This window comes from Sarcophilus harrisii, chromosome 3 (genome assembly GCF_902635505.1).
Source record: "Sarcophilus harrisii chromosome 3, mSarHar1.11, whole genome shotgun sequence".
Classification (NCBI taxonomy): Eukaryota; Metazoa; Chordata; class Mammalia; order Dasyuromorphia; family Dasyuridae; genus Sarcophilus; species Sarcophilus harrisii.
This window is the reverse complement of record NC_045428.1, coordinates 250,931,337-250,959,225: the sequence shown is the minus strand read 5'-3', so window position 1 is coordinate 250,959,225 and position 27,889 is coordinate 250,931,337. Positions and strand designations below refer to the sequence as shown.

Genomic DNA, 27,889 nt, shown 5'->3' with positions numbered 1-27,889 from the left:
TATTCCACCAATACATGTTCAAAAAAAGATAGTTTCTGAACCCAATTTGACATTTTCCATCAAAAACAAAGTTCATTGACCATTGACCTCTGGATCCTAAGGATAATATAATCACTTTGACACATATCTTCTCTTCATTCCAAGACTTTTAATATTCCTTTCTGAAACTGACAAAGCAGTGGGAAGATTTCTTTCTCTCACTAAAAGGTTCAGGGACTTTGTTAGAATCACACACATAGTATGTGTCAGAGATAATATTTGAAAGCAGCTTTTCTGTGTGTATATATGTGTGTGTGTGTGTGTGTGTATACACACACACAGATACATGCAGAGAGAGAAAGATTCTTTGTTGTCTATGTTGGTTATATATGTTCACATGGGTCTGTCTAGATGTGAGTCACAGATAGCCATGAGTAGGTCTCTCTATAGTTTCCTCTATTCTTTGATTAGGAAATCAGTTTGGGTACTCTGCTCTCTTTAGAGAGGGAAAAAGCTGGGATAGAATTATATCTATCTACTCCCCATCTCAACTCCTCTAATATCTTAATCTGCAGGAAAAAAATTTTAGGTTCAAGATGAACCTAATTACTCATTATCTTAACAAATGTCTGAGCATTTGTTAAGAGATGACTTAACATAGAAGGAGTGCCCCAGCTATCTATGCAAGGTTTGACTCCATTCCCATCAAAGCCAATTTATATAAAGAACACACATAGAAAATAGCAAATAACTCTTTTTATCCAAACTGATAGCAAACAGAGATCTGCAGAGAAATTATATAGATGAAAATATGCCAGACAATACACAGGGTGAATGAACTCTTTCACTGAGAGTGCGATATCACTCTATCTAATATCTAATCTTATGCAAATGGAAATTGCCCAAAGTCTCTAGTATGGTAAGTTAGTGACAGGGATATGATTAAAGTTCTAGATCCTTTACATTTCATCTTTTTTCCCAGAGTCTTTCTCTCCCTCAGGGATCTAAAGACAATTTTCTTTCTTAAAGCTGGAAGCCAGAAAACCAGGATCCCTCTTTTCCTAAGCTTTTAATAGCTTCCATCCTCACAAAAGCAGATAAGCATTGAGTAATCGATCTTCATCAATAAGAAGAGTCCCATGAAAATAAGCTTTAAACATAGGGTAAGCTATAAAACATAATCCTTGACATTTAGGAGTTTATCTTTAAAGAGCGGAGAATAATATAGGTAGACAAAAAATATAATTCAAATACTATGTTAACTGTAAGGAAACATTGTGTAGGGTTGGAGTTGAGGACTTGCTCTTCAATAGTTAGGGATTTAGTATCACTGAAATGGAGAGGACAACATGGGGTGGGAGTTTATTAAGTCTTAGGAAAAGAATCCAGGCAGAGTAACAATGAGAGCCATTGAGGAAAGCAGGTTTAGTTCTAGATTTCTGCACAATCCTTACCTGCCAGTTATATTGATATGCCTTAAAAGATATCTGGAGGTTAGCTTTGAGGCTGAGTTCCTGACTGGGAGACTTTGACAGTCAACCTGAGACAAACTTGACAATATTATCACCCTTGGTTTATCTATCAGAAGATGGGCAACATGAAATTCAGTAGACCTGAAAGACAGCTTTTATGAGAGAAATCAGCAGCCTTGAGTGAAACAAAGCTGACAAATGAAAACCAGCTTGTCAAAGAGCTAGACATGTATCTTTTTTTTGGAATGGTAACAGTGTTGGGGTGCACTGTGAAGCTGGCATAGGTTTTTTGATCAAAACAGAGCCAGAGAAACTTTATGAATATCTGGACACCCTCATCAACATACATCAAATATACTGAAAGATGAAAAGCTTGTTATTCTGAGTGACTTTAATGCAAGAGAAGGCACAGGCTACCAAATGTGGCAGAGAGGAATGGAGGCAGAAATAGCAACAATGATGTTTCCTTACTGTGGAAGACTTGTGCATCTCATGACCTCATCACCCACACTGTCTTCCATTTACCTAAATGCAATGAAACTTCATGGATGCATTCTCAAAGCATTCTCAAAGCAAAAAGTAGCATTTAATGTACTGCCTTATAAGGAGAAGAGATAGGATGTGAGAATGACAAAGGCAATGTGTAGCATAGAGTGCTGGACAGATCATAGACTGATCTTCTCCATTCAATACAAATGGCAGATTGAAGACAAGGTGACTACCAGGAGTCTCAACATCAACAGATTTGAATGCTTCTCTGTATGTGAACAGTTTGTTACTACTTTAGAGGGAAGGCTGAGCCAACACACAGTTGGAGCAGAAAAGGAGTGGGCAGCTTTCAGAGACTTAATGTGCAGCATCATATTTACTCATCTGGGTCAGAACATTTGCCAACATCAAGATTAGGTTGATGAAAATGGTGGGGAAATTTAGAAACTACTAAATGAAAAATAAGAGCTCCATGGGATTTAACAGCAGAATAGTTCATCTGTCTCTAAGAAGGCAGTATTTAATTGCATCAAAAGGAAAGTACAAGCAAATCTTAGAGAGATGCAGGATTCTTGCTTCAGTAAAAAGGTAGATGATATTTAGTTTTATGAAGATAGTAATAAACCTAAACACTTTTATGATGCCCTGAAGACAATTTATGAGTCAAAGACCTATGATTAATCCTCCACCCAGAAGTTGGCCATCCATTTGAGAGTCACTATGGCTTCTGAAAAGGCTAAAGAACGGTTGATATAGCGTTTGTTGCCTGACCAACTCCAGGAGAAATGCTGGGAACAGAATAGAGCTCTGGACACATTTGTTGATATGATCAAGGATTTTTATATTGTCAGTTGTGAGACCCTGTGGGAGATCATGGCAAAATTTGGTTATTTAGAAAAGTTCATCAATATTTTATATCAGTTCCATCATGGCACACTGGCAATGGTTCATGTTTTCCCAGTCACCAATGGAGTGAACCTGGATTGTGTGCTTGGTCCCATGCTTTTTAGCATGATGTAAATGTCTTCAACAAGGATAAAAACAGCATTGAGGTCAACTACTGCACTGATGGTAAATTACTTAATTTGAAATGACTAAAGTGGAAGAGAATTGGTGCATGATTTTTTTATTCACAAATGATTATGCATTCAATGCGTCCTCTGAGGTTGAGATACAACAGAGTATGTATGGATCAATTTTCTGCCACTTGTGCTAACTTTGGCCCAACAATTACACCAAGAAAAAAAAGGTTCTACACCAGCCAGCACCATATCATCTCAACATGGAAACATCCGTTTCAGCAAGTGGAGAAATTTTGAATGCTGTGGATAAGTTCATTTATCTTGACAGTATATTTTCCAGGGATGGACACATAGATGATGAGATTGACACACACATTGCTGGACATAGCTCAGTGTTTGTGAGGCTCCAAAGGAAAGTGTAAAAGAAAAGAGATATTAGGCTACCCACCAAACTGAAAGTCTACAGAGAACGCCATTGTTCTGACCTCATTGCTATATGCCTGTGAAACTTGGACAATATACCAGTACCATGTCAGGAAACTGAATCATTTCCATTTGAATTGTCTTAGAAAGATTCTGAAGAACGCCTGGCAAAGTAAGTTACCAGAAACTGAGGTTCTTTCTCAAATTGAACAGTCAAGCATTCAAACTCTATTGCAGAGAGTAGAATTTCTGATGGGGTGGCCACATTATTCAAATGCCAAACGTGTTTGCCTAAAAGACTATCTTATGGGGAATTCACACAAGACAAGCATTCACATAGATATCAGAAGAAATGATACAAGAATATTCTCTGAAAAAATTTGCAATCAGTTATGAAACATGAGAGACACTGGCACAAGACTAGTCCTCATGATCTGCTGGTGTCAAAGAAAATGCTGTGCTCTATGAGCAAAGAAGAATAGCTCATAAGAAACATGAGATGCACAAATTTAGACATCTGCACTCCAAATGTGCCCAACTTGTGCTAGAGTCTTCTGAGCTAGCTCAGATTGGTCTGATGAGCCACAGTCAGACACACTATATTGATCCTGATCAAAATTTTATTTTGATCCTCTTTGAGCAGGAAGGATCAATCAGTCCACAAGTGTATCAGGAGATGATGTATCTAATCTGGAGATTTAGAGAAAAGTAGGAGATGCTATCTCCCACTTCCCTAGTGCCAACAAAATACTTGCAGATTATTTAATTTCTATTTCCTAATCTGCTAAATGAGAAGATTGGATCTGATGATCTCTAAAGATTGTTTCTCTCTCCTCCCGCCTCCAGTTTTTAATTTCCAAAGAGTCTATGCCAATCCTCTCAAACAGGACTTGCAATTAGGGAAGAGATGGATTTGAATGTCAGTGATGTGATCCTGGACAAATCATTTAATCTCTTTCTACCTCTGTTTTCTCACCAACTTCACCTCAAATTCCCCACCCCACCCAATAAAATTCTGCAATTTTATAAGAGGAGCTTCCTGGATGGGAGGATGAGTCACATCTCAATCTTCTAGTTTGAGCAAGACCCAGTTGTCCAGACAATGCTCCATTCTTGATGAATGTCTTGTATTCTTGCATCTTAAAAATGTTATCCTCAGAATACTGGAGATCTCCAAGGCCCTTTCAGAGGATTTTTCAGTTTAAAACTGTTTTCAAAACAGTACATTGAAATTTTCCATTCTACATGATCTGTAGCTAAAAATTTAAATACTTGGTATCTCATCTGCAGAACTGTATGTTTGCCTTACAAATAGATTAATCTACACATGTATCTGGACTTGCTCTTTTGCTTATATTCATGGGTTATGAGGATCAGCTAATCATTAAAGAAGATGTTCTTATATGTGAATATTTGGCAAGAAAGTGGTGCTAATGTATTCAAAATGTCCAATAAGCTTTTTCAGTCTCATGGTGTAACCTGGAATAGCAGTGTTGACATTTACATTGATGACACAATAGCAATGGTGGCTAGAACCTCTGATGTCAAAGCATGAAACAAGATAGTGATACTTCAACTAGCCGTTATTGTATTTTTTTACTGTCATACCTACAGATTTAAAAATGAATTTTACTTAAAATTTTCTTGAAGAAGCAATAAAAATTATTAATTTTATTAAATTTCAACTGTTGAGTACACATATTTTTTAATATTGGTGTGATGAAATAGGAATTATGTATATAAAGCACTGTTGTCTTGAAAGTATCTGAGTTGTGAGATCAACTAGTCACTTTCTCAGTGGGATGTGATTAGTAGATATTTTCTCAAAAATGAATGAAATGAATCTGTCATTTCAAGGGAAACTAGCTATTTGTTTTCCTCAATCAATGATAAAATATGAGTTTTTTAGCAAAATTCAGAATTTTAGAAAAATTGCACCACTTTCCCCTTTAAAAATCAGGAGTTTGACAATTTCCCAATATTTAAAGTACTTTTTGATGAGATCACAAATGTGACTGTTCCCCACCCCTCCAATATTGTTAAGTAAATGCGTCAGCATTGGGAAGATCTACATAACTCAGTGTACCAATATTTTCCAAGTGTCCAATGCATGATATTACAAAATCAAACATGGGTAAAAGATCTGTTCACAATACAAAGTAAATCAATGGATTTTAATATAACATACAGTAGTATGAAAAGTTCATTGATATGGTTTCAGATTACTCATTGCAACTAATCTTTAAGAAATTGCCATCTGTTTAATTTTGGTGTAGCATAAAAGAAGATCATTCTCAATTATATAAAAACATTATTAAAATACTCCTCCCTTTCCCAACTGCATATCTGTAGGAGACCAAATTTTCCTCATGTGCTTTAACCAAAATAACATTGCAACAGTTTGAATGCAGAGCCAGACATGAGAATCTGTCTTCTATTAAACCAGACACTAAATAGATTTGCAAAAATATAAAACAATGTCACTCTTTTCACTAATTTGTTTCTTTTTGGGAAGGTGGGGGAAGTGTTATATTACCAATAAATTTGTTGTGATTTTGAAGTGAAGTAAATATTTAAAATGTATCTATTTTAATTTCAAATATAGTAAATATCAACATAAATGAAAGCTTGTTGTAGTGCTCAGTAATTTTTAAGAGTGAAAAGAGATCTTCAGACCAAAAAGCTTAAGAACTGCTGCTCTAGTGAAATGTAAGCTTCTTGAAGGCAAAGCATATTTATTACGCTTTTATATTTATATTCCCAGTGATTATTAGGCTCTTAATAAATGCTTTCTGATTGATTTGTAGAATGGGAATGATAGTATCTATAGGACAACCTAATATAGGTTGAAAGGTATTGAGAGGTTTGTTGATAATATCTACAAATAACTTCGCAAAATTTCCAGTGCTATATAAATGTCATTTATATTGTGGTCATCATTGTATTGTCATTGACATGGTCATCATTATCATCATCATCACCATCCCCTGCTTAGTTTATGCTGCACTAGACTACCTTCTGATGCCTTATTTTCTGAGGTCTGTACAGGAATAGGGCCAGGAAGAAAAGTAAGGAATAATAACCCTTCTCTTACTGCTCCTCAGCTCTGACATAGGGGAATGGGATATAGTTTTTGGACAGATGATATTGTGGGGCCAGGGACCACCTTAGTTTTTCTTTAATTAAACTCCACTTACCAGGCTCCTGGTACTTAAAACCAGTGAAAATAAAGATATAATATGCATCAGAGAAAAAGATATAAAGGAGGTAGAAATTTTTGTTATTTAACATTTTTAAAATTTTATTTTATTCTTTTTTATAAAGCTTTTCATTTTCAAAACATATGCATAGATAATTTTCAACATTCACTCTTGCAAAATCTTGTGTTCCAATTTTTTTCTTGCTCTTTTCCCCTCTCCTCCCCTGTATGGCAAGTGTGAAATTCTTCTATACATATTTGCATAATTATCATGCCACACAAGAAAAATCAGATCAAAAAGAGAAAAAAAAGAAGAAAGAAAACAAAATGCGAGCAGACAACAACAAAAAGAGTGAAAATGTTATGTTGTGATCCATACTTAGTTCCCACAGTCCTCTCTCTGGGTGCAGATGGCTCTCTCCATCACAAGACCATTGGAATTGGCCTGAATCACCTCACTATTGAAAAGAGCCACGTCCATCCAGATTGATCATTGTATATACTCTTGCTCATGTTCAAGGAGGTAGAAATTTATGTGTATATGTATAAATAGATATAAATAAGCATAAATGGGCAGCTATGGTATAAATGGGCAGGTGGTGCCATAGTGCATAAAGTACCAAACCTGGAGTCAGGCAGATTTATCTTCATGAGTTCAAATCTGGCTTCAGCCACTTGCTAGCTGAGTGACTCTGGGCAAGTGACTTAACCTATTTGCCTTTGTTTCCTCATCTGTAAAATGAGATGTATAAGGAAATAGCTAACCGCTCTGCCAAGAAGAATACCAAGACTTCAAATGGGGTCATGAAGAGTTGGATACAATTGAAAATGACTGAATAACAAAAATAAATAGAAATCTCAAAATGGGATCAACCATGGCAAAAAGACATATTATGGACAGCTCTTTCTACAGTCTTCCCCTTAGAAGAAACCTTTTTTTCCCCCTAGTCTTGATACCTTAACTTGGAGATTTGTGGGTGTGGAGGGCACTTGTTCCCTTAAAAATGGAGTTGTGGATCAAAGATTCTGGGCCTTTAACTTCAATAGCTATCATTCTTATGGAGTTGTCTATGGGACACTAAAAGTTTAGTGATTTGCCATGCATCTCAAAGCCAGTAGATGTCAGAGGAAGTACTTAAACCTAGGTCTTCCTGAACCTGAGGCTGGCCCTATGACATACTGCCTCTTACACAGAGTTACTGATATGACAACAACAACAGAATTTATATGACACTTTAATGTTTGCAAAGCACTTCACAAATATTATCTCATTTGATCCTCACAACAACCCTTGTCTTATTATTCTCATTTTTAAAGGTAAGTAAACTGAGACAGACAGAAGTCAAGGCAGGCTTGACTTGCCCCAAGCAATCTGTTACTGGACAGTTCAAGAGAAGAAGGGATCCTTTCTATAAAGTTGACTTATTTATTTTACATGTGACTCAACTTAAGAGGGACCTTATGAAAACTTCTTAGGATCATGGTATTTAAATTTATCCTTCTTGTGATGTCAAAGAATTAGAAAATGAGAGGATGCCCATTGGGTATTATTGGGTATTGGGTGCTAACTGAATAAATTATAGTTTATAATTCTGATGAAATATTATTATGCTATAAGAAATGAAGGTTTCAGAAAATCCCAGGAAGATATATATGGAATGATGGAAAGTAAACTGAGTATTGTTGCACATTGTTCCCCCAGTGCATAGTAACAGCAAAATTGTAACAGAATCAATTGTGAAAGACTTAGTAACTCTATCAAGTGACAATTCCAGTGGACTGATGAAAAGTTCTATTCATCCCCAGAGAGAGAACTGATAACCTCAGAATTCAGACTTAAGTATTTTTTTTTCCTCTTCATTTTTCTTGCTTCTTTTCCCCACTTCATAATGAGGTTTATGTGGAAATATGTTTTGAATGATTTCATGTGTTTAATGGACATCATATTTCTTTCCTTCTCAATGGATGAGGGGGGGGGGTGGAGGAAGGAAAAGAAAACCTTCCTTAAAATCCCACTGCTGACCTTCACTATCTGAGTGATTTTGGACAAATTGTTTAACCTCTATATGACTCAGTTTCTTTCTAGGTTCACCATAAGGGATTGAACCAGATAATTTGAGCTCAGGTCCATCGTCCCATGATTCAGCATATCTTTTGAAGAAACAAGGACAGGTGATGACAGATTATCACCTGTATCTGTCACAGACCTGTGAGCTGGGGACAGCACTGCTCCCAGAGGTAGATTTTTTGCTTATTTGAGAACCTTTCTGTGAATCCATTTTCCATTTTTCCTTTGCAAGTCATGGTCTAGCACCTCTGAGGAAGTAGTGCTCTAATTGACTGGCTGGCAGAAGGAGATTTTTATTAAAGATTGAAGGAAGCTGCAAGACCAACAGTGGGAAGGATTGTCCCCCAGGAGACTTTTAGAGAGAAGCTTACACCTGGAGGAGGGGAACTTTGAAGCTGAGGTTTGGAAATGCAGGTTTCTTGATATAGAACATGGAATTGAAGGCTGGTGGAGCTTCTATCCCAGATTCGTTTTCATGAGGGATCAGCTTCCCATGTTTCCCTCTCCCTCGACTTTCTCAGTGTTCACTCCTACCATCCCCCAATCAAAAGGGAGGGGAAAGTCCACCCAAAACTAAAAGGGATAAGTGGTTCCTTCTTTAGTTACTGCAGGAGAGATGATTTTTTTCTCCTTGTCTCCCCCTCAAACAGCTGTTTCTTTTCCAATAGAGATCAGGATGAGTTAGGCTAAAATTAGTCTTTTAATGGCTGGGTGGAAGCTAATGGAATCGCCCTATGCAAAGCCCCCTGCCTTCTTCCCATAGTTGAAGATTTTCCACACAAATCCCTACTTTCTTCTCTCCCTTCCCCCGCCTCTGCTGGAGGAAAGTGGCCTTGATGACAGGAAAGAACGTACCAATCCTGTGTCAGCACACCAAGTCTGGTACAGCACACACCAAGGGGCTGGTTGCCATGGAAACCCGTCGGCAGCCTCAATATCTGTCTGCACATGATCCAAGAGTGGATTATCAGATCTAACCAAAAGGAGAAAGTGATGAGTTTCCTCTGGGCTGGGAGGTGGGGGTGGGGGAAGGGGGAAGGGCACTTTCTCCATACAAAATTATTTAAGTAACTGCTTAAAACCTACCTGGATTGTGGAATAATCTCAGCATTAGGGGAGAATGTCGGAGACCATCTACTTCAACCCAGACTGATGACAATGCCCTTAACCACTTTAACAGACAAGTAGTCATTTTATCTCTGCTTGAATGAAGAACTCCAGTAAGGGGGAGCCTCCCCTCAACCCCTGCAACAGACTAGGTCTGTCAGTCTGGTTTTTTTTATTTGCTTCATGAAAAAGTCTACCCATGTCCTTGGCCCTGTCTTCTGGAGTCAAGCAGAATATGTCTAAATGCTTGTTGCTTATGACATCTGAATATCTTCCTGTCTTTCTCTCCTAATTATCCCAATCTCTCAACTAAAGTCTTTGCTACTTCATTCTAAGTACCTCCTGTTCCTTCAATCAGTCCTCGTATGTTATGTTGTCAGAGCCTTTTGCCATCCTGGCTGTCCTCCTGACACTTTCCACGTCATTAATATCTCTGTAAATATGGTACCCAGCAATGAACTTCAGGCATAGTCAGACTACAGAGAATAAGTAGCATGTCCTCTCTTTTGTTCTGAACATTATGCTTCTATCAATATATCTAACATCATATTCACTTTTTTGACTGTCATATTACAGTATTTACTGATGTTTGGGAGAGGAGGTAGGGAAAGGGGGGGAAGGGTACTTTCTCCATACAATATTATTTAAGTAGCTAGTTATTATTCATGATGAAACTGGCCCAATACTCACCAGAAATCGCATTTGTCTGTTTCAACAAAATCCAGAAGTAAGATATCCAAATTTACTCCCTGACACAGTGTTTTTGATTCATTGAGGATAGATCTCCTGGTGCTTCTGAGACCCAAAGGAAAAGGAGGATTATTATTTTGTGTTGTTTGGCTTTCATTCTTGAAGAAGACCAATGGCATCAGGAGAATGATATCTTGACTTGCAAATGAATTGGATTTAAGTGAGACAGACCTATGCAAAGTCATCAGCCCACTCTTTCCTCCAGGGTCATCAGAGTTCAGTGGCAAGACTTGGATCAGGATGCCTGAAGATCACTTAAGGATTAACAAATACTTAAGGATTCAGCCTACTTCTCATACAACCAATTCATGTTCAGAACTCATATTCGCAGGCTTATAAATACAGAGCTGGGGACCATTTACACCAATTTCCCCCCTTAAACAAGGACATAGACACACTATGGTGCCATCTAGCTGCCCCTTAGCTCTTGAGTGCACCGTTTCTTAGAAAACCAGGTTCCATGCATTTCCTATGTACTATGAAAAGGAATAATCTCTTTTATTTGTCCAAAAATGGCATGAAAACCTTTCTTGACTCTATCATGGAGTTCCAACTTGGTCATTTCTTAGCTGCCTAATTGTGGACAAGCCACTTAATCTCTTTCAGCCTTAGCTGTAATATGGGGATAAGAATATTTATATTATTACAGATTGTTGAAAAGATCAGATGAAATTGGTAATCATAACAGCTCACATTTGGTCATAGTTTATTACTATTATTAGAATAATAATGCTAAAATAGCAAAATGCATTTATTCATTCAGTGAGGATTTTTAAATACTAATCATATATACTAGGCACAATGTTAACCACCAGGGATATGAAAAGAAAGCTACACTGGATTGAGGGAAAACTATACAGATACATATAAATAAATATATATTTCCAAGCTAAATACAAAGTAAATTTGACTGGGATGAGGGTAGGAGCAGAACTATCACCTGAAAGGCTCAAGAAAGGTCTTATTTAAGAGGTGATGTTATTATAGTAGTACTATTGGGAGGTGATGAGGAACTGACCTAGTGTGATAACCATGTGAAAAAGACAGTTGGGAGAGAAGGGGGGCGGATGGAATTGGCAAGTGATTATGGAAGAGTGACAAGTCAAGGATAACTCTGAGGGTGTGAACCTCAGGTCTCATCACCCCTTTTTTAGATTGTTGCAATAACCTCTATTCTTGGGTGGAAGTAGGCAATTGGGATCAAATGAATTGCTTGAGGTCTACAGCCACTAGCTCTATCCATTTACTACCTAGCTGCCCTATGAAATAAAGCAAATTGGAAAAAAAAAAAAGATTGCCCCTCTAGACTATCTATTACTGCTATAGTAGTCCTCCCTAAACACAAACATAATCATGTAACTCCTTAATCAGACCAGTAGCTTCCTATTACTCTTGGGATAAAATGTAAACTCCTCTAGTTAGCTTTTAAAGCCCTTCACAATCTGTCCCCAATACTTCCTTTACCAATGGACATTATTTCTATATTTACCTTCTGCTATCTGGCCTTCTGTTTGCTCCACATGCACAAAACTCACCTTTCAATTTCATGCTTTTACACCAGATGTCTCCCAAGCAGGGATGTATTCTTTCTTTACCTCTCTCTTTTTCTTTCAGCTGCATTTCAAGTATTTTCTTCTGCATGACATCTATTCTGACTTCTCCCAAATATAAAACAATACTAAAATAGCTGCCCAAATATAAAAAAGTATACAAAATATACATTTTGTATACATATGTTTTTATTTCTATAAATATACATATATATATAAATATACATATATTTTTATTTGTATTTATATACAAGGTATATCCCAAAAGTTTTAGTTCAATCCTAAACTATTAAAGCTAAATTCAATCCTCACTTATTAAAGGTTAGGATTGCACTAGGTTTTAAAGCTATTAAAGGTTGTTCAGTCATTTTTTATTCTTGTTTGACTCTTAAGATTTTCTTTGGGGTTTTTTTTTTGCAAAGAAGCTGGGGTGGTTGGCCATTTCCTTCTCATTTTACAGATGAGGAAACTGAGGCAGACAGGGTTAAGTGTCTTGCCCAGAATCACATGGTTAATAAGTATCAGAAGCTGAATTTAAATTCAGAATGATCATTCTTCCTGAGTCTAGGCCCAACACTATCTGCTATACTACCTAGCTACTCCTATTAAGGGTTAGGACTGTTCTAATGTTCTAAGCTATTAAAGGTTAGGCCCACAGTAAAGTTCTAAGCTATTAAAGTTTAGAACTGTTAGGTATAGTGCCAGACTGGGAATCAGGAAGATTCTTTTCCCTAAGTTCAAATCTGTTATTAGTAAGTAGGAGGGAGGACCATTATGTACTTATTCAGCCTCCTCTTAGCACCGATACAGAGTGCTCATCAAATACCAATTCATTGACTACTGCAATTTCAACTTTTTAAATATGAAAGAAGTATGAATGTGCTTCTGTATATCTCTAGTACTGGTTCAACATTTCCACAGGAGATCTTGGCAAAGATAATAGAATGGCTATTAAAGACCTCAGAGGCCATTTTCCTCATTTTACAGAGTAGGAAACTAAAACCCATTGAGCTTAAGGAATTTGCCCAAGATGACACAGATGGTGAGGGTCAGAGGCAGAATTTGAATCCAGAACTTCTGACTTCAGGATCAGGGTTCTTTCCATGGTACCATCCTGCCTCCTGAATTCAACTTCAGTCTGAAAGACCTGGTTTAGATATATCCTCTAATATGGCACAGCGTGAGGGGAAAATCAATCATTATAAACTATTACAATCAAAATTAAAAGTGAAATTGTTGGAAGCTATAAGTATATCTAACTCTCCCTGAATTCTCTCCTCAGCTTTGAGTTATATAAAATCAGTGGTGCTTGGCCCCACTGTCTATTATTTAGATGTCAAGAAGCCAATAATAGGTTGATTTTGATTGATATTTTGTTGAGAGATGGGAGGAAGAGGACAGGGATGATGAAGAGAAAATAAAGGGCAGAGAGTTCTAGGGACATGAGGATAAAGCAGAATGATTTGTCAACAAAATCTGTCTTTCTCTTTGAGGCTTTATAGGGCAGACACATTTTTCCATCCCTTTTAATCCTCATCTGACAGAGAGGATTTTCTAGCCATTAAATCATAGCTTTTCTAGAAAAAAAAAAAAAGGAAAACAACTACCCAAACCCACAAAACCTTCCTTTTCAGGACTACATTATTTTCTGCCAAGCTTGGGCAGTGGATGTGGTAGAGAAGTGGATGGTCAGCTCTGAGGAATGGAGGAAGATCCAGACCACATCCTTCCAGGTAAGTGATCCATGCTCTGGGTTCCTTTATTCAATAAAAACCAGTTCTTTGCACAGGCTTGCAGACTATTGTTTTCTTAGCTTCTTTGTCACTCAATCTGTTTCAAGATGTTAGTCAAGTGAAACTCTTACAGATAGCTATGTTGCTGGTCAGAGTAGCCCCACGGTCACCTCCTTAAAGGGCTTTGAAGGTTGCTGCTGTAGTGCTTGCTTTCTAAAATTCCACCTCAAAGATGGAGTGTTGGTGTGGCAGGGGAATAAAGGAATAGGAAGGTTCTATTAGGAAGTTTAAAATAATAAGGTATAGTATAATTCTTAATCCTAGAGCAGAAGTTATCAAAGTGAGCTGGGGAGTCTTCTGGGGGTCCTCAGGCCCTTTAAGGGAATCTAAAGGTCAAACAATTTTCATAATAAAATTTAATTTAAAAAAAATCCAAATAATTTTTCATAATAAAATTAGAATGTTTTCAATAGGGTAAGTATCAATTGATATAACCTACATAAGCAAAAAGCACTCTTTTTTTGGTGGAATTCTCTACAATTTTTAAGATTACTGAAGGGATCCTGAGACTAAAAAGTTTGAAAACTGCTTCTCTAGAGTCAAGAGTATGTGAATCTGCTAATATTAATAATAATACATAATCTTTTAATAGTGCTTTATGGTTTAAAAACGCTTTCCAGAATCACAAAGTCATGGTATTTTTAGAGCTGGAAAACATCCTAGGGATCAGATAGTTCAACCTTTTCATATCACAGAGGAGGAAACTGAAAGAGCTGTGGTGTGGTAAAAAGTGCTCTGGACCAGATATAAAGAAACCTAGACTTGGGACTCAGCTCTGCTACACACTGTGAGATAATGAGCAAGTCATTTTACTTCCTTGGGCCTCATTTTCCTTATTTGTAAAAATGAGATGGGGTTATTGACTAGATGAGGCTTCTGTCTGAAAATCCATGACAGAAATTTCCTGAAATGCCTGGAATGCCTTTATATAGTTCTAAGAAGCTCAGAGGGATTAGGTGATTTATTTGACCAAATCCAACTCCCTGGAAGAAGATTTGAACCAAGAACTGAGATTTTAACCCAGACCTCCTGGCTGCTTGCCCATGGCTTTCTCCTGCTGGGTTTCCTTTGTTTCCTTAGGCACAGAAGCCTTACTGGCTCTGAGTAGCAGCACATGAACAAACTGGAGATGTTTGCCATCATCTTGAATGGTGAGTAATCAAGAAGCTTCTTCTTCCTTTCTTCCCTCCTTCCCTTCTTTCCTCTTCCCTTTCTACCCCCTCTCTTCTCTCTTTTTTTCCTTCCTCCCCTCCCGTCTTCAATCTCCTCCTGAGCACAGCTTTGAATCTTACACACATGCGTAAAGAAACCTATAAGGAAATGCCTAAAAACCACACAGCTTTTACTCAGCTAGAATACATTTAAAATGGAGAGAGAGAAAGTCACTGGAATATTTCTTTCTCATCAGGTTCCACCCGAAAAAGAAAAAAAAGGAAATGGAAAAAAAATGTGATGGGGGATGTGTGTGAGGACCATAAAAAAACCTTTCAAAGCAAACAGCATTTTCCTGACCACATCACATCCTCAGCCCCTTGTCAAACTCAGTCTTCTTTTTCAGATTTTCTTATTCTCATTTTTATTATGGATCCATGACTCTAGACTTGTTGAGATGCCCTTTTGATTACACATACACAGGTTCTTTCCCTAAAGAAATAATCTCTTCAATTAAATAGTCCCCAGTTAGTCACTTAGAGCATTCCAAATAAGGTAGGCATTGCACTAGGATAGAGCCTGTTCATTCCAGCTGAAAAAGTCCTGGGTTGGACATATCACAGAATCTCAGCGTTCAAAGGGATGTAAGAAGCTTCCTGGTCCAACCTGTCATCTGGAAGAAATCTCCTCTCTCACTTATAGTCTTGTCCTTTTTCTAGTTTATGATAAAGATAATAATAATATCTGGAATATCACTCTTTTCTCACAAGAAAAAAAAACCTAAAGAATTTGAATCCCTCTCTATTTGTGAAATAAAAGATGGACAAAGCATTTATTAGAGTAGGAACAAACATAACAAGAGAAATGTTAGTCCTTGTTCCATCTTTAGTCAATCACACAGAAGCTATAAAACACCTAAAAAACATAAAACATGTACAAAATTTCACTTTATACCAGGTGAAAGGAGAGAAAGAACCAAAGACAGAAGACACAAAGATAGAGACAAAGAAATACACAAATGTATCTTGCTTTCAAGGAGTTTATGATTTTGAAGGAGAAGCAAAATATGAAGTTAAGAAACTCTTGATAAAATAATACTGTATGATAAAGTGCTAATTTTAGTAGTTGAACAATATGTGTAAATCAAAATCGATCTATGAAACCTAAAGGGGGGTGCCTAAGGGAAGAAGGAAACCTCAGAAGTCAATGAAGTGGAAAGAACACATAGCTGAGAATCAGAATGATGGGAAATGAAGGGCTTTACAGAAAAGGTGGCTATTTAAATTGGCCCAACAAGGTATTCAACAAGTGAAGAGAGAGATTAGGAAGACATTTCAGGCCTTTGGAAGAGTATAAACACAGGTAGGAGATGGGTAAGTGGAGGACATGGTCAGAGATCCAAAAAAGGAATATAGAGAATAGCATTTAACTCCCAGTTGACACTAGGTTCACATCTAGTAGGGTGTCCTGGACCAAGGGCTCTTCAGAATGCTGGGCAATGGGCTCAGCATCCTATACTTTTCAGTTAGTATTTTCTTGATGTCTGGAACTTCTTTCCACATCTTACCACTACCAGGTCATGGCTCAGGTACAATGGTCTACATAAAGGCAGGCTGGACACAGAAAAAAAATCTCTGACTTACAAATCATTATGCCTCCTCTCCCTCTCTTCTCTTTAATCTTAGACCCTTTGGCTGAAGTATTGAATGACCAAATGTTTATTTGGTCTTTTCTCATCACATATTGACAGTCTTTTCTAGTTGGAAGAGACTTCAGGAATCATTTATTCCAACATATATATATATATATATATATATATGCATAAACACACACATATATGTACACAAAAATATACAACATACATATGTGTCTATATGTGTATGTACACACACATACACACACATACATACACATATATATATATATATATATATATATATATATATAAATATAAATGTCTCACTATGGCATTATATGTCGTTATGACATTCCTGATAAGTGATCATCTAGCCTTTTTTTTTTGTAGACCTCCAAGGAGAGGATAACCTATTTTCTCCCTAGGCAGTCTTGAATGCCTCTAATTATTAGGAAGTTTTTTTTTTTTTTCTGATATCAAGCTTAAATTTGCCTCATTGTGACTTCTCTTTAATGGAAGTTTTCTGTTCTTCAAAACAGCCAGATTCTTCATTAAAAATCATTCTTCAGGAAGCTTTTCCCTGTCTCTCAGCTGATAATATCTCTCTATCTGAGATTACTCTCCATTTATTTTATATTAGATTAATTCTATAAATCTCATCTCTTCTCTATATATCAGTTCTTCAAATATTTGAAGACAACCATCATGTTCCCCCCCTTTTTTTTAAAATATTTTGGTCTCTCCACCATAACATCTTCAGTTCTTTCCATATTCATATGACATGGACTTAAGGTGCTTTCTCATCCTCATTGTCAATCTCCAGTTTTTCAATGTGATGGGCCTGTAGTCAGGAAGAATTCAAATCCAGTTCAGATGCTTAGTAGTTGTGTGATCCCAATCAGGTCATTTAACCTTTGCTTGCCTCAGCTCAGTAAAATGGCAACAAAATTTCATAGAGGTTCTGTAAAGATGAAATGAGATAATATTTGTAAAACACCTAGAAGATACTTAATGTATGCTTTTCCATTTCCCTTTCCCCTATTTTCTGAAATCATAGAATCAGAATTGAACACAATAATCTGACTACTTCAGAGTCTTGAACTTGTGTTAGTATTTCTCTCCTGAAGTAAAGTTTTGTCACTCCTTTATTACTATTCACTGGCTGCCAATATCCCAATAACTTGGGGAACAGAGGAGAAGACAGAACAAGATGGCACTTATAACTCTCCTTAGCAGAGACAATTGTAGTTTTCAAGTGAAATAATCCAGTCTTTAAAAGAAAAGAAAGAAAAAAAATAACAATCTTACAGGAAGAAAGTTGTCCAATTATAAGACATGGGAATCCTTTGCTGAGACTTTTAATCTAGTTATTATAGTGATGAGCCTCTAGGGCTCATCAGTACCATTCTATCTAAGGAACTTTCCCTAGGCAGATTGGTGCCTTTTCTGCAACAACAAGAACAGCAATAATAATAACAACAAAGTCTTAGAAAGTTCCTAAGTGTTATATAATACCCTCTTTACTCCCCAATTGAAAGCCTTTACCTGCATTAAGTGAAGTGTATGTTCCAGGAAGAAGGAAGGATGAGGATATGGCCAGATCATTTCTAAAGCATCATGTTGAGTTTTAGATGGCAGAGTTTATTTGTTTATTTTTAAAACTTTAATAGTATTTTATTTTGCTATTTACATGTAAAGATAATTTTCAGTATTCATTTTTTTAAGATTTTGAGTTCTAAATTTTTTTCTCCCTCTTTTACCTCTCCCTTTTCCAAAACAGCAACTCATATGATATGTTATATATGTACAATCATTTAATCTTCTTTCCATATTTGTCATGTTGGGAAAGGAAAATCAAAACAAAAGGGAAAACCACAAGAAAAAAAAGCAAGCAAGCAAACAAACAAAGGTGAAAATAGTAATGCTTTGATCTGCATTCAGTTTCCATAGTATTATCTCTGGATGTGGATAGCATTTTCCATCCCAAGTCTATTGGCATTGTCTTGGATCAGAGTATTGCTAAGAAGGGATATCACTTATCAGTGGTACAGCTTAGGAAGAACCTTGATAAACAGGAGAGCAGTTGGAGAAAGGCAAGCAGAATTCTGAAGGAGTTTTACTCTATATCATGTGAAGATTGAGTGAAGGAATTCTGGATGTTAAGCATGGAGAAGACTCAGGAGGGAAGATAGTTGTCTTGAAATCTCTGAGGAACATTATACTGAGGAAGGAGTAATTTTAGTCAGGTTGGCTTCAGAAGTCAGAACGGATAGAATATTGACAAAAGAAAAATTGAGCCGATTTCAGGAAAAGCTTCCTATTAAACTGAGGAATCTAAAAGTAGAATGGACTGCCCAGGGAGAAAGTGGGGTACCTTTCCTTGGGAGTTTTTAAGAAAAGACTGGATGATTAGTTACTTATAGGGTATCTTATTTGGGAGTTATAGATTGGACAGGATGGCCACTAAGATCCCTTCTGACTAAAAATTCTAGGATTCTTGTGTGTGTGTGTGTGTGTGTGTGTTGATTTATTTTTAATGATTGTTTCATCTTAAAAGCTGATCAATTGCTCAGTCACATCCAATATTAAATATAGAAAATTTATAAACAAGAGAAAGTATGGTTAAAGCAAAATATGCTAATACTTTAAAAGATGCAAAATCATTGCATTTCGCGGGTTTTTCTTTCTGTTACAAGATTCTATCCAAGATAAAACATCTTGTTAGTGATACTTAGAACTTGAAATCAAGTCCTTCTGACTGAGCAACTTTAGTACTTTTTTCATTAATCTGCCCCCCTCCAGTCTATTACATTGTAAGCTAAAAGTCAATAAACTGCTATTATTAAGTGCATTTAAGTTCCTTCTTGAAGGTAGGAACTATGTTTTATTAATTTTTCGATTTCCCTCACAGGCTAGCATAATACTTTGCTTTAAGTAGAACTCATTAAACGATTATTCAAGTTCTTGTTGAATCTTATAAATTCATTTACCCTAGGTATTAAAGACTTAATATATAACTCCTCTCAAGAGTATCACATTTGCATTTTAAAAGCAAGGAAGACAGTCTTAATGAGAAGGAATAGTAATGGCAGAATTTGAGACATCAACTGGGGAGGTATTTTCTTTGAGGTGGCTTCTTGCTAGAACTCCTGAATGAACACACCATTAGATATAACTTTCTTCATCTACATATAAAGCTAGTCCTGGTTTTCAGCTTCCTAAACTAACAACTCATAAAGGAACTGTGGAGCACGTGGAGATGATGTCTCAAATTCTATCTCAATTCTAGACCTACTGACTGTGTAGCTCTGGAGAAACCATTAAAAAAAATGCTATTTAAATTTTTTTAAATTGCTAGTATTGTGCTAGACAACTTTCTAAGGCTATAAGTTAACTGCAAAGAATTTTGGTAGACACTTTCTTTACTGGTAAATTCTTTATACCAGGGAAATCAGAGGATAGTTTCCTCTCTAATTATCATAATCTGCCTGAGAAAGACTTGCAGACCACGGAGCAAAGTGAATTGATTTCTTGACCCTAATTGGCCCATTGCTATGGCTGATAAAAACTCCTGAGGGAAGCTTTGAAACTACCATCTCTCTCCCATTCTTAGAAAGATACCTGGTTAGTTTCCATGCCATAACTGAGGACCACAGGTAGTTTTTGGAAGTTAACATGTTGGGCTCCGCCTGGGTATATTAAAGAAATCCTCTTTTGTTTGAGAATTCCATACTGAGTCTCAGCCCAAAAGGCCAATGGTGGAAGTAGTGGTGATGTTGGGGGTGGGGGGAAGGGAGCAGGATTGACCAGCTCACAAAGCAGAAGTGGTTAAAAGGTTTTTCTTTTTTTAAACAGAGAATCAAACCTTCCCCCTTGCTATTTTGAATTATGAGACTTACAAGTAATTTAAAAACAAAGTGAATGAAGAAACACTCCAGTTTGAGTCTGTGGTTGGAAACTGCATGAGTAACCATTCCCTTAGCTGACCTTGAGAGGAGAAAAAATAATCCCAACACGTATATAAAAGCGTATGAATTGTGGAATGTGGATGGCTCAGCTGGTATGGATTAAAACATTCTCCTGAAAGGGGAGTAGGCAGGAATGGTGTCTGCTGCTCTCCACAGGCTATTCAGCAAACCACCATCAAGAAATAAAAGCAAGGATTCATCATCATTTGTGCTACAGGGAGAAAAAAATTCTACTGAGGTACAGGAAGCCATTTGTTTTATCCTTTGTAATATTTAATATCACAATAGAAACCCTTTTTAATTGCTTTCCTCAGCCCACCTGTTTGCAATCAGATTGCAATTAAGCATTACCTAATTTACTTTCTTGATTGCAGAGTGTATAGAGTCACATATAACACGTCAAGGATTTTTCATTTGGGAAAGTTTATCATCATTACTATTGCTAGTAATGACCCATCGTTCTCAGGGGTAATACTAGCAGAGTAAAGGCTCTAACAGTCCTGTCAGTAGAGAGGCATTTTAAGCATGGGCCTGGTGAACAAAACTACCCTCTCTAAATTTTGGAGGATTTTTCACCTGAGGATACAACAGAATGAGAGAGAGCGTGGAGGTACAGAAGGGGAAAAGAAGCTGACAGATGGAGTCATGAAGAAGTATAAGCTTGGCAGGGAGCCACAGTATGAAGGTGCTACCTTCCTCCATGCATTGAATCATATGAACCATAATGACCCAGAAAAAATGAGACCTACAATGGGAAAGGGTTGCTTGACTCCCTGCCTGGTAATCTTGAGTTCCTTTCATGTATGTATAAGTGTGTAGGCTCAACTCTAGGATAATGCTACAAGTCTGGAAGATTATAATGTACTGGGACAAGGGGATGCTTACTACCAGAGGGAAGAGCTTTTTGAGTTCCTTCACAATTACAGGGGAAAAAAAGTTATAGAAAAAAAATCGAGGTCATTCACCACCCTTTTTTCCCTTCTTCCTCATGTTTTTTCAATCAAGTGCCTTCTGCCATTGTCTTCATCCTGGTCCCTGTCTCACATGAAGTAGTCTTACTCTTTACCAAAGCAAACCCTTCTAACTAGTTGCTCATGTGATCCCATTCCATCCCAACAGCTTGTCTCCAAGTCATTCCCACTGTGCTTGTTTTTAATCTCTCTCTACTGGCTCATTTCTTACTGCCTACAAACGTGTCCATGTTTCTTTTGTTTTTCTTATAGTCCTATTTCTCTTTAAATCTTAAAAGTTGATCAATTGCTCAATCACATCCAATATTAAAAATAGAAAATTTAAAAACAAGAGAAAGTATAGTTAAAGCTCTTTGTAGTTAGACTCCATGAAAAGGTTGTCTGTAATAGGGGCTTCTGCTTTCCTCTCCTTTCAACTCTCCTTAACTCCTTATAATCTGGTTTCTGACCGTAACCCTTCCAAACTGCTGGTATGTTGTCTTCCCCATTTCACTGTCAGGCAATGTGCTAAATGCTAGGGATATAAAAAGAGGCAAAAGACATTCCTTATTTCAAAGAGCTTGCAATGAAAGACAGAATACTACATATCCAAAGTCTGACTAATCGCTAAAAGTTAATCTACCAAAGACAGAGGAAATATAACTGTCTGCAAAAAATAAACAAACTGATTTGGAATATAGAAGATTTGCCTTTTTGGTAAAAATATCCCTCTTAATCCTAACTTTAGGAATAGATTTAATGGGTTTCCTAAACCATTTTTGTGTCATTGACTCCTGTGGTAGCTGGTGAAGTCTATGGGCCACTTCTCAGAAAATGTTAATAAATACACAAAACAAAACACATAGTATTGCAATGGAAACCAATTATATTGAAACAAATTTATCAGTGTTTTTTTTTTTAAGTTCATAAACACCAGGTTAAGAACTTCTGGATTTTAGAGGGAAAGAGTGGTCACCTGTATTTCTATAGGCACTAATTGATCAACAATGAATGAATATAAGGGAAGCAAAGGGCAAGGAAGATGTTTCTCCATTCATTTAATACTCATTATCAGGAAACCACAGGCAATATGGAGAGAAGGGCAGCCTCATTAACACTTTATTAAGAAGAATGAACATCTTGGAGAAGACCAATACAATGAATAGAATTAGCCTCTGTGTAAGAAAGACAGGTAGCCCAATAAACACTGCTCATGTGCTTCTGGTCAGACCACTTCCTCTTTTAATTTCCCAGACAGTTCTAGAAACAGCAGTAACTTTTAGCCCAATTGCATCGGTGAAGGAAGTCTGTGAGCTCTGTCTACTGTTGAAATCACTGGTGCAGCCTCCCAAAAGAAAAAGCCGCTTTTTGGCAATTCACATTTTCCCAAAAGATACACTACTATTTGTCTTTAAATTCACATACTGTGCCCAGAATCAGTCAGGCTGCCTGGGATTCCCTGGGGAATTCCTCTCTCTCATTCCCACAAATCTAATCCCTTGCCAAGTCTTAAGCATTCTACCTCCATTACCTCTCTGATGTCTGTTTTCTTCTTTCCACTTATCCCAGATCTGACCCTTAATACCTTTTACACCAGTGATTGCCTATTTAGTCTCCCAGACTCAAACCTCCATACCAATCCAGCCTTCGATGGCAGCCACAGTTCTGACCAGATCATTCCTCTGCTCAATAAACTCCATGGTTCCCTACTACCTCTGGAATTGTTAACAATTTGGTTCCAGTTTATCTTTCCAGACTTGTTATACATTAATTCCCTCAGACATTCTACAGCCCAGTTTAACTGACCTCCTTCTCACTATTTCTCATAAAACAACATTTCATTTATTTTCTGTGCCCTTCCTCACCTTTAGCTCATATAATCTTGGATTTCCATCAAAACTCAGTTCAGACTTTTTTACATAAATTTCCTTGATATGCCCATCTGCTAAATCCCCTCAATTACATTGTGTATACCATATACACATGTATATATATGTGTGTGTGTATGCATATGTTAAAATAATATATGTATATATTATATGTGTATGCTGTTTCCCTAGTTAGAATGTAAGCTTATTGAGGGATAGGATTGTTTCTTTTTTGTCTTGTATCATTAGCATTTGCCATAGTATATGATATATAGTAGCCACTGAATACATACTTTTCCAACTAATTGAGAAACTCCAGAAACCCTCCAAATAATTTGTAAACACCACACAATCTCCTAACAAGTAGAGAGAAATGAACTGTTCCACTAACAAGTTGAAAGGTTGTGAATATTCCTTTTTAGTTATACAGAAAAATTTGATGTATTCCTTGAAAAAGATAAGTAATTAAAAAAAAATAACAATTAACATTTATATAGTACTATAAGGTCTTACAAAGCATTTTACAAATATCTCAATCCTAGGTGGTAAATACCATCATTATGTCTATTTTACAGATGAAGAAACTGAGGCAACAATTAAATGACTTAAACAGCTAATAAGTATTTGAGGATGGATTTCACCTTGAATCTAACTCCAATTCTAGTACTCTATTCTGTCTCCATGCAGAACATGTTCAGCTTTTTAAACTAGAGAGTAGCTTTCCCTCAAGTGTATTTAGTTGATTAGTTTCATTTAATTTAAAAAAGAAATGTAACAATTGCTTATAGACATAATAATATTTGATTCTTTTGTGGATACTGAGTCAGCATGTGCACTGCTGTAGATTATTCCCACTTCATACCTTTATGGTGCATCCCAGTAAAGCACTTGGGCTTTTTATCTACTCTCCCTCACTTAATTCTTGGGCCAGATATTTCCTTTTCTGTTCCTACATGTCTTTCATCATTTGTTTTTTGCTACTTCTCTCACACGAATTATTATTCATAAGAAGTTATGGGCAACCTGTGCCCACCTGTGTCTTTTTATTGCTATTTGTGTTCCCTGACATTTTGAGTCTCCTGAGATTCTCATGTTCCCTGAGTCATCGCCATATATAACTAACTTTACTGGGAAATGTTGCTAAAAATTATGGGCTTTTGCAGTAATGAGCATTGAAAGCAATTTTCTAAATGTCTGCTCTGGTCATTTCCCAAATGCTTCCTTCCTCTCTTCATTTCTAGGCTTAGGTCACTGTCCATCTGAAGTGCTCATCCAGAATACATACGAAATGATAAAGCATATATTATAGATGTGTACCCACAGAGAATAACTCATTGGGCTCCCATTCTACTGCATGTACAAATTTTGCTACTGTGTCTTTTTCAAGTTAAGTCCCCCTTTACCCTCTCCAGTGGATGATTAGGCTGATCCTTTTTAAATGACTATGGATTTAATTGAAGAAACTTTCTTGGCAAAGATGCAGTTTCTCTCTTCTATGAATGAAGGTTTTTGGAGAACCTTATTATTGATACAGAATTCTCCTTTCCACAAAAATGTTACTTTTCTATTTTGTATCTTATTTTATCACAAAATCTTAGAGTTAAAAGAGGCCTCAGAAGCCGTCTAATACAACTTGTATCTGAACAGGAATCCCTTCTCCAGCATGCTTGACAAGGGATCATATGTTCTATACTTGAAAATCTTTGGTGATCCTAGGAAACCCATTTCTTCTCATGGAAGCTACTTTTGGATAATTCCAAATGTTCGCAAATTTCCCTCCATCCAGGCCTGATTCTTACTTTGCAATGCCCACTCAGAATAATTCATCTTCACCATGGCAGTTTTTTGAAACCTTAAAGACAGCCATTAGGTCTCACCCCACCCTAGGAGTCTTGCTCCAAGCTGAATATTCTCAATTTCTTCTGCTTGTAATTGTATAGCATGACCTTGAGCTCTTGACTATTTTGATCACCTCCATCTGTATGCTATCCAGCTTATTAATTTCCTTCCCAAAGTGTGGTGCCCAGAGCTGAACACAATACAATACTCCAGATGTGAAAACCCTTCTTTTCCATGACAACCCTTCAGCTACTTAGAGACAGTTATGTGACTAAGGTAGAGTGGCAAGGGCCGAGAACCCACTTTGTTTGTTCTGGACACAATACAACCTAGAATTACATTAACTTTTTTGGCTGCCATATTGTATTATTGATTCATAACTGAGCATACAAAAATTTTCATGTCTCTATCATATGAACAATGTTATCTTGCTTTATTTCTATTATCACATGGTATGATGGTCAGGGAGCTAGACTTACAGTCAGGAACACTGGAGTTCAAGTGCTGCCTTAGGCAGGATGTAAGCCTGGCAAGTCATTTAACAGCTCATTCATGTGTGCCTTTTCGGTAGAGTGGGGATTATAATAGTAGTAACAGTACCTACCTCACAAGACTATTGTGAGGATCCAATGAGATAATGCTTTGCAAAATTGAAAATGCTTTATGAATGTGAGCTATTCTTGTTCAAACCCTATTAAGGCTTTACATTTGTCACCATTAAATTTCATTTTTTAAGATCTTGCCTATCAATATTTTGAGATATTGTTAATTACTGATGAGCTCACCTACTCATGCATATTCTTTTATTTACTCTAATTTTAAATTATAAAGGTTACAAATTTGTATTTACTGATCACTTTTCTAAAGAAGTTTACTAATTTTTCATGATTCTTTTGGTATATATTTGGTAGGACTTTTTACCCATCCCTTGAGATTAATCAGGGAAAGTGGCTTTTATCCTGAACTTTTTTGTCATATCATTCGATTACAGATAAATTAAATACATGATAGTTATAATTTTAGCACAATATCTCTTGAAGACAACAGAGTTAATATAATTTAGACATGGCAGCTCTGAAAGCTATCTACCCTACCTGGCTTGGTTGTTGGTACAGGCAAAGATCTCCTTTTACTTTTCTCAAAGGGTGGAAGTTATAGTCTCTTTTGAAGGACTGGTTCAGATCCCAGATCTCTCTTTCTGTCTCTTTCTTCTCCCTCTGTCTTTTCCTTCTCCCATCATCTTCTATCTTCTTTTCTTCCTTTCCTCCCTCTTCCTCCTTTCTCCAAATTAGAAGAGCTAATATTTTATTAATATGCTTAATGAGAATTCTAATTTAGCTTATAGATTGAGTTCAAGGGCTATACTTGAACAACAGTATGCTGGTAACATGTCTTTTTAAATACTGCAGATACTTAGGGATATAAGGTAAAGAAAACAGCTGTGGGAACTGCTACTTTGGAATTGATTCTCACAGATAAAGAGGAACTGATTTCTGGGGAAATGAGTCTTGTTAGGGAAGTGGGCCTTATCTTAGAATTTGTGGAAAAAGAGAAGAAAAATGGATACAGTCTGACATATACCTGAGATCAGGAAAGAGAAAATGACATTTATTTCAGAGAAAAGATTGATATGAACTCATTGACCAAAATTATTTTTGGGGAAAATCTAGGAAAGATGGGAAGCTGGAAAAAAATTTCTCAAGAGGAGGAAAAGATAAGTTTTCTATAAATCTTGCTATAAATATACAAATAACTGGCCAATTTAGATTTTAAAGTCATGTAGAGAAGATGGTCATTATTAAAGAATGGACACAAAAGTATGTGTACCTTAAGAATATTGTCAGTAATACCAAAACTTGGAATGAAAGGAGGGTGATAAGGAAATCAGTCAATGATCATAAAAGGATTTCTAAAAGCAGAAAAAGAGAGGAAGAGACTTCTCTGGGTCTAGAGTCAGGAAGACTCATCATCCTGAGTTCAAAACTCACCTAAAACATTTACTAGGCAGGTCACTTTATCCAGTTAGCCTCAGTTTCATCATCTGTAAAATGAGCTAGAGAAGAAAATGATAATTTACTCCAGTATCTTTGCCAAGAAAGTCCCAAATGGGGTCAAAAGAGTCAGACATGACCGAAAAATGACTGAACAACAGCAACTAGAAGTTAATAAGTGATTTGCCTAAGAACTAAAAGGGACAGAACAAAAATAGAAACTAAACAGTTAATATCCAAGATAAGGAAATATTAAGAGAATCACCACACACACACACGTACAATATGTAAAATAGAGAATACACATGTATACACATTATTAATTATAAGTACATATGTGTAAATAGTGATTCCCTTATATATGTACATATGATCTCATGATTCTCTTACATGTAGCATACATATACATGTGAATAATATGTATACACATATATTTATACACACATATACACATTTAGGTTTCTTAATTACTTAAATAACTGCTATATGTGGTGTTGAGCCACTTTCAATTATCTTTGAACGAAACTATAGGATTGGAGAAATGCACGTTTTCCTGATTTTCAGAATAGAGAAGAGATTGAATACTGAAATCCATTCATATACCAGTAAATTTGACTTCAATTTTTGGAAAAA

General features: G+C 36.5%; 1 non-coding gene across 2 annotated transcripts in view; it reads left to right on the top strand.

Annotated features, from left to right (window-relative positions):
- Positions 1-27,889, top strand: part of LOC105749808 — a 94,294-nt gene that overhangs the window by 52,544 nt on the left and 13,861 nt on the right. The window contains exons 1-3 of one of the 2 annotated variants that reach the window (XR_004232941.1): positions 8,578-8,822; positions 13,694-13,792; positions 14,933-15,003. This is a non-coding gene — a transcript (uncharacterized LOC105749808). Of the gene's footprint in view, positions 1-8,577; positions 8,823-13,693; positions 13,793-14,932; positions 15,004-27,889 lie in introns of those variants that run through there. The other variant, XR_004232942.1, reaches the window with a different exon arrangement.